Source organism: Prosopis cineraria, unplaced genomic scaffold, assembly GCF_029017545.1.
Source record: "Prosopis cineraria cultivar Desert tree isolate PC_DT_omini unplaced genomic scaffold, ASM2901754v1 PC4, whole genome shotgun sequence".
Classification (NCBI taxonomy): domain Eukaryota; kingdom Viridiplantae; phylum Streptophyta; class Magnoliopsida; order Fabales; family Fabaceae; genus Prosopis; species Prosopis cineraria.
The window spans coordinates 2,001,840-2,010,161 of NW_026555335.1; positions in this window are offsets into that span (position 1 = coordinate 2,001,840).

Here is an 8,322-nt window from a genome sequence, read left to right on the forward strand (position 1 = left end):
TTGTAATTGTTTTAATTTTTTTATAGGATTTGAAGAATTAAAAATGTTAAATTAGAAAATTTGAATATGATTTTAGTAAATTGAAAAAATATATAAAAACAGATGAATGATAATATGCCAGGCCTCTTAAATAATTTTTGTCTTAAGTCCCAAAACTTAATCACACAGCCCTGACAGTGATGAATCCTGCTCAAACCTTTGATTCTTCAATTAACCATTGGAAGCAACTGTGTGTTCCTCCAAATGACAACACACCCCAAAATGAAATCCACAAAGCTTGTAATATCCATGGCCGAAGCTTATGAGTCTCCAGATTTCTACAATGGTTGCCTTATATGGTGAGGTATGGGTCCTTAATTTATTTAGCTAGTTATTCAGAAAGGGGTGATTTTGAGTTTCATTTTATCGATCTTCAACTTTGCCTATATTTTATGCTGTCCAAAATGAAAAAAATGATATAGTCGTCAAAATTAGGATGTACAGTTCACCTAATCCAAGGGGATTCGCCTTTAGATAATAATAGAACAAGACTTTGGATAGTTCAAGATCCTACATAATCATCGGTGACATAGTATATTTCCTTGTCTACTGGGTTTCTTAAATTGTGACTTGGCTATTCCAAGGGATTAAATTTCAGGTGATCAACCATCAACAATTTAATATTTTTTAATTTGTGAATTTATTTTTTCATTTCGAATTGAATATTTAATAATTTATGAAGTTATTTTAGCTTTTTATAATTAAATTTTTATAATTTATCATCCAATTATCCTTTTAAAGAAATTAATATTTTTATTTATCAATTTATTTTATATTTTTAAATTTGCATTTAAAAATGTGTTATCTTAAGTTTAATATTTTCCTAAAAATATCAAATGAGTCACAGATAAATATAACAAAATTTATGACTATTTTTATTATTATACATCTCAACTGTCTTTTAAATTAATTATGTAAATAAATTTTAATTTATTTAACTAGTTTTTAAAAAAATATTCAAACATAAATTACATTAAAGTCACATGCTTTTTTTCATAACTTTAGTTTGCTAACACACATAATATATACAATTTTTTAAAATATTTACAATCTAATAATTTATTAGTGACATGAGCTGCAATGGTCAATTTTACGGCAAATAATCGATTTCACTCTACTCAAATTCACATAATTGCATTCTATAAATTACATGTATTTCTTTTTATAATTCTATATGATGATCGATACTTGTAATGGGCGTTTTTTTCATCTGTAAATGTTTGCTATGTTTAGACGCTTACTAGTTATAAGGGTTGGGTTAAGTTAAAAAACAGCCCATAAAAATGAGTTTTTTTTTTACCTGGATCATATAGCTCGTGAATTATATAGACTAACCCTAATGGGTTGGGAGCACATTCGGTGCTTATCACCCTTGAAATAATCTAGATTGTCCAGATTTAATATACACAATTACACGCTCCAAATATAAATGCATTATTTTTTAAAAAATAAAAAAAATTATAAAAATTTAATAAATCTAGTGATTACCTATTTGTACATTTCATATTTAATCAGGTTGGTCTGAATTTAATATTATTTTTTTATAATTTTTTATACATTGACTATATAAATTTACTTTAAATTGTTTTGAATCTGACAATATAATAAATTAAAGGTTTTGAATCTCAACGTTACAGAGTAAATATGTATGACCAATTCATAAAAATTATTAAAAAATTAATATTAAATTTGGACTGATAAATATGAACTGTATATATTGGCAATCAATAGATTTATTCAAAATCTATAAATTTTTATTTAAAAAATAAAAAAAATAAAAAAGTACTTAAATCTGGACAATTGAGATTAAATCTGGATGATCTTGATTATTTCAGGTGTGACGAGCACCAAGAACTCATGACCCCTAATGAGCATTGAATGTGCTCCCTTGATAGGTTAGGATTTCTTGTTTAACCCATATTATCGTTAAAAAATTTAATAAAAGGAAAAATTTTATGCTATAAAACTATATTAGATATTATTTTATTTAATTGGATCAATTTATATATTTTGCACGACATTATAGATTACCATTTTGGTATATATAGATAAATCATAAGGGAATATTAAATTAGAACTTATCATTTAGATGTACTTTTTTAAAATTCATAAAAAAAATAAGTTAAAAAATAAATGGGTTGGCTAAAGGACTAGGTTAAGTCAGGATTTTTTTCAACCCGTATAAAAATGAGTTGAACCCAACTTAACCCATATTTTCGCCAACCTATATAGGCTAACTCATATGATTCAAGTGGCTTGTATTTTCAACTCTACTTACATGCTACATTTTGCACAGCAAGTACTCATTCCGGATCTATTTATTGGACATTTTTAGAGGTAATTTTTGGTCAAAAATACAAGATACCTTGTAATAATTAAATCACATTTTTCAATTCTACCATTTATTGATTAGCATGAAAGTATTTATATACTTATATTATGATTTAAAGTTAAGAGTAAAAATGAAAGTATATATCATTATTTTATGATATCAAGAAAAAAAAAACTAACTTTTCCTAAAAATGTATTATAATGAGGACCAAATGTAAACATCCCAAAAATCTTAAACCCAAATTAACCAAGTTAAACAACTTTAAGTTAGTGATTGAGAATAATTAGATAAATTAGTATGATGTGTGGTATAAGAGGGTTAAGAGGGCTATGGTTTGTGGTTATAGCTTTAAGATTAGGTCTAGAATGAAAATAGGCCACCTAAGCTTTTAAATAGGAAGAAAATAGGAGGAAGAAATCTCTATATCACGTGCCGCGGCATGTGTGGTGTGACAGAAAGGCTAGAGTAAGGGAAATGAGCTCCTTGTACCATATAACATGGCACAAGGAATGTAAGCCGCGATGCTGTTCTTTTTGTGCCACATACCACAGCACAAATAGCATGCACCACAAAGTATTGCTAAAATTTGAATATATCATATGCAAGCCTGAAACGAAGATGAGAAGAAAAGAGAGAGTATGAATGAGAAGGAGAAGAGCACAATGAAAGCTCTGTTAGGACACAAGTTAGGACTCAATTAAAGGGTTTGAAGCTTTCAACTCTTATTAGTAAATTTTCTAAGCCTAAATCCTCCTTTCTCTTTCATTTTTTGAGCTTGGAAGTTAGGATTCACTAGAAGAGTGAATTTTTAGATTTATGAAGCTATAGTTCCAATTTATATTGACTTAAATAGAATTAATAGGAGTTGATTAAATTATTTGGACCTAACGTTTATGGCTCTATGAGTTTTGATAGTTGTAGTATAATAAATATCTGAAAATTAGCATTTATGGTTTGTTGAAAGTGTTTTAATGGCCATTAACGATAGTTAGATGATGTATTGGAACTACTATGAGTTAAAGAGAGTCAATAAACCCTATAAGCATCCTTGTATGTGAGAAATTAGAGTTTTAGAATTTTGGAGGTGTTGGGTTAGATATTTTAAATTATCTTGATGAAGATATTGGTGATTGTTAATGTGATTAAATGTAGATTAATTATTTTAACCTCTCAAAAATTTGAGGTAATCGGGAAAAATCTTTTTTGTACTTTTGTGTGTTAACTAGTTATATTGAAATATGAGAAATCATTCAATGTAAATGTGGCATGTGTTATGAGTTAAATGTGGTGGTACAATGAATAATAGTTAATGTGGCAATTTGCAAGGTGTGAAATGATAGGGATATGAATATATGTGCATGTGCTACGAGTAATCAGAGAGAATTATTAATTAAATTTTCATGATGATATGATAACGTGTGAACATATGACAAAGGGGAGTTCTATGATGAATTGTGATATGAAGTTCATTGATCCCTTGTGATGTGAATAATATGATGATCATACATGATATAAGTGCAATGATGATGTTAAGTATGCTTGTGCATTTGTGTGTCATGATATATTGCACTAATGCATTCCATGATTATTGATGTGAGAGTTCACCTAGGAAGAAGAATAGTGAATTAAAATTTATGTGGTAAGGCTGCATGCTACTTTGAAATATGAGAAATCATTCAATTGAAAATGTGGTACTCTAAAGAAGTTGACATTCTAGCCAAGAGGCCGAGCCGGGTAAGAAAACAGAATCTTCTTGAAAATGTCTATGAGGAACATTTGGATTCCAGAACTTGCATGTTTGTTGTATGCTACAAAATTGGCTCACTGAAGGAGTTGAGCCTCCATTTGTTCCTTCTATCAACATTCCATCAATCTCTGTCATGGGATGCCAGCAAGGAAGTTCACTCGGTCATGCTTCAGATCATTCTAGTCCCATTGATTCATTCTCACCTCAACCAACAGTCAGCAAAAGACTCTATCATTCTGTCTTGGTAGCTTGAATAAACTGGGAATCAATGACCATGAAGATAGTGAGGAGGGGAATGACATAGATGCTTGCATCAGAGGCTGTTATGGTTCAGCTGCTATTGAGCAAAACATCTACACATGTATTTTGAAAGAGTGAAATTCACTGATCAAGATGTCAAAGAAGACTCCACTAAAAATGTTCCAGTTGTTTCATTGCATCCTGTTAAGTTGTTTGCTATCTCAAACCCAAAAAAAAAAAAAAACAGAAAAAAAAAAAGTCTCGTGCTTGGGGCGGTATTGCTATAGCTGTTTTCTCTTTCAACGATTAGGTTGGACCGTTTATATAAAACAGAAAACAAATGATCTATCTCTTTTGAAAATTGCGTTAAAAGTTTTTCCTGTAGCCAGAATGCTATGTTTTGTTACTAGCAGTTTATAGAATTTTAATAGATTTGGAATATATGAATTGTGTAATGCGGAATGATTGAAATCTTAGCAGAGGCATTAGGTGTTTTAATTAGTTTCAAATCCCTTCTGTATTATGTGCTCCATAATTTCATTCTCCTCGCTCTCTCTCCATTACATTTGGTAATGACAGTAGGTTTTATAAATTTGTATGTGAAACAGTCTATCTGGTCATCCACTTGGAATAATCAGCTTTATTCTCATGGCTCTACATCTTTACAATGGTTTTGAAAAAAAAAATGTGGACTTGTAAATTGGGACTGTTGCAGATTGAGGAATTGATCTTGGTGAATTACTTATCGGAAATCTCACTTGTTTTTTAAAACAATAACATCATTCTCGAAGTCATATTGATAAGTTTCATGTCTTCTTTTGCTTTACATCTCACATAACTTAAGGTTGTCATATAACATCTTTGAAGCAGAAAGGAATCTCTGAGAGAGATGAAGAACAAAAGAGAGAAAGATATCATTGTGATGCCATTTGCACTCTTTTATACCCTTACAAACTAATATAAAAAACCACTTTCTAGACATTGAAGAAAATAATTTAGTTTTGGAAAGGTAACCATATCTAATGTAATTTTGTCTATTAAACAATGATTGATGGTGCATTCTGTTATTTATTTCTGATGACCTTTTCTGATCCATAATCTTTTAAATGCAGCCAATTAAGACAAGCTCTTCTCTTGAAGGTGAGAAAATATTTCTTTTCTAATTAAACTTCCTTTAGATAGCGTATTTTGTTATTTAGGATTTCTCATGATAGAGGTAATTGGACTACATACATTTTTATATAGGATTATCTTTTCCAACCATTCCACAAGAATTTCTTTGCCCTCTTACTGGAAAATTGTTGGAGGAACCAGTCACCATAGAGACTGGACAAACCTTTGAACGTGAAGCCCTCAAGTCATGGTTCCGAAAGGGACACAGAACATGTCCTGTAACAGAGTTTCTTTAGCTTTTGTAGCTATGCCACTAGCAAAACATTGTCTTGAAGCGACTGACTCATAATTGGAAGTCAGAACAATTAAATGAGCTCTTGGATTCCGCTTCTCCTATCTCAAAAGATTCAAGAGAGACAAAGCAAAAAGATAGGGATGAGATTTTACTTTCAAATTAGAGAGTCTGTTCACCGTGCTAAACAAAGAGGACAAAGTAACTTATGCGAAGCATCTCATATCCTTTGGGGCTTTAGAATTTCCGCTTAGAAGGTTTGAATTGGGGAATTTGGAAGAGAAAACACCTGTGGGGGCACTCTTGCTATATTTTGTTGGGGCAGACTCTTGTTGCATATATCAGATAGCAAGAGATACTGATAGAAGATTTCTTCTTGATCTTATTCACCACAAGGAGGTTACACCAAGAACTAACGCAATATTATTACTTACCAAAGTTTTAGCATTAAAAAGGTGAGCGTTGTCAAGATTGTATTTGATGTTGCCATAGCTTCTGTGTTGTTTTCTGATTTATTGCAGCTTATTGGTCACATTATTTTTTTACAGATAGTAATCACGTTGAACCGGCCCTCATTACGTGCTACTGGTGATGGCTAGCAATTCTTGGCCTATTGTTTAAAAGTAAAATAAAGGATATAACGGTTAACCAGGAGCAGTTCTTATATAGCTAGAGTATTGTAAAAGCAGACAAAAATGACTTGGATAATAACATGGAAGAAGAAATGTGGACGCATTTTTTGGTGTTTAGTTTTTCAATAAATTATAACACACAGCTAAAAGTTGGTAAAGTTCTCTGGTTTGGAAGCTTGGTATTCACCAATATCTACATTCTACATGTTGTACATGTTGTCTTCTACTTTCATAATTAGCATTTCAAAATAATGTTATTATCTCCTTTTTTCTTCAGTCTATCTGATGCTTTGAATTGGAATTTTCTTTATAGCTGGGTTTATACTTATTAGCATTATTTTACCTTTTCATGCTCTGCTGGTTAAATAACACGTATTTGACCTAGAAAAAACATGGACTGTAGTCTTTCTCTTCGAGATATTAACATTACCTTTGTAATGCATCATTTGTTTTCTTAGGAGGTAAGTTTTGCTTTGAGTTTAAATGACTTGATTTATTTTGTTATGACTCCCTTAGCAATAAACTTCTACATCTTTGGACTTCCAGCTATACAAGGGAGTGACTTGAACTATATTATTGTGATATGATGCCCTGCGTAATTGTACTTTTAAGAATGATAATTGTCTAGCCCTCTTCTTAATTGTTGAGTGGTTGACTTATTTAATTTGCAGAAGAAAAGGATGCTACTTCATTCTTGAGTCACTTGGAGGGTGAGGATATATCTACTACAATGCATGTTTCTGCTCATGTATCTCAAGAATTCTCCACCACATCGCAGGCCTCTAATTGCTGTCCTTTTGTTGCACTTTGATCTACTGGTACGCTCCAATAGTCTTGATTTTTTTTTTAAACATGGTTTCGTCATCTCACTCACTCAAAGCATTTGTTATGCATTTTTTGGGAATGGTAATATTTCACTTCAGGCCGAGTCTCAAAATTATGGCTCATACAGAGAGCAGGCTGTGAATTCCATTTCAATGGCTCTTCATGCCAGCTTAAATAAAGAGAAAGTCCGAGAAAACTGTTGTAGAGCTCTTCTTTTGTTGGCCGGGCATTTTTCTTCCACTGGCAAGGTACTGACCAGGAGTAGCATTTTAAAAGAAGTGGGATATATAATCAATAGCTCAGAAGTTGACACTTCTGATCATGAGGAAGAAGATTTATCATGGGATGGATCCATTGGTTTGTGAGTTTCCTCTCTTACATACTTCGTCATCTCTTATGGTCTTCTCTGTATTGTATCAAGATTGATGAAACATAATGCTTCCTTGAATTTCATCAATGCGGATAACTGCTGCTAATATTCCAATTGTACAACCTAATTATTTGTTTTTCCTGTAACATGGTTAAACTAGAGAGCAATTTTGGGAAAGTCTGGAATTGGGAGCAAGTTTTTTTTTATTTTAATTAATGTACTGATGAACTATAATTTTATGTCCTTATTCTTTAGTCTCTTCCGTATGGAAGTTCAATTATCACTTCCAGCACGAACCCTTTCAATTATATGGATGAATGATAATATACATCTGGCAATAGCAAATCGAGACTCCTACTAGAATTATCAATGTGAAGCAAATCCAGAACAATTCTTTGATGTTATCATGTAGCTGTTTTTCTTACACAACTTACTTGATGTCACCTGCCTGATATTCTAAACTAATTATGGGAAAGGGAGAAGAAAAGGTCAAAGAGTGGTTGGTGAACTTGTTAGAGCCAATGTGATGGAGAGAGTCCATTTTTGAATTCTATTTCTAAATATTTAAACTCTGGACACCCAGATTTGGTCAGCTTGTGTTTAATAACTGCTGCTTGGTTGAGCTCCTCGCTTTTTATACAATGTAATTCTGGATTACATCTTGCTGCTTCCTTAGCCGTCATCTCTGAGATAAAAGAAGTCCTGGAAAATGGGGAACTTGAACTCAAGGAT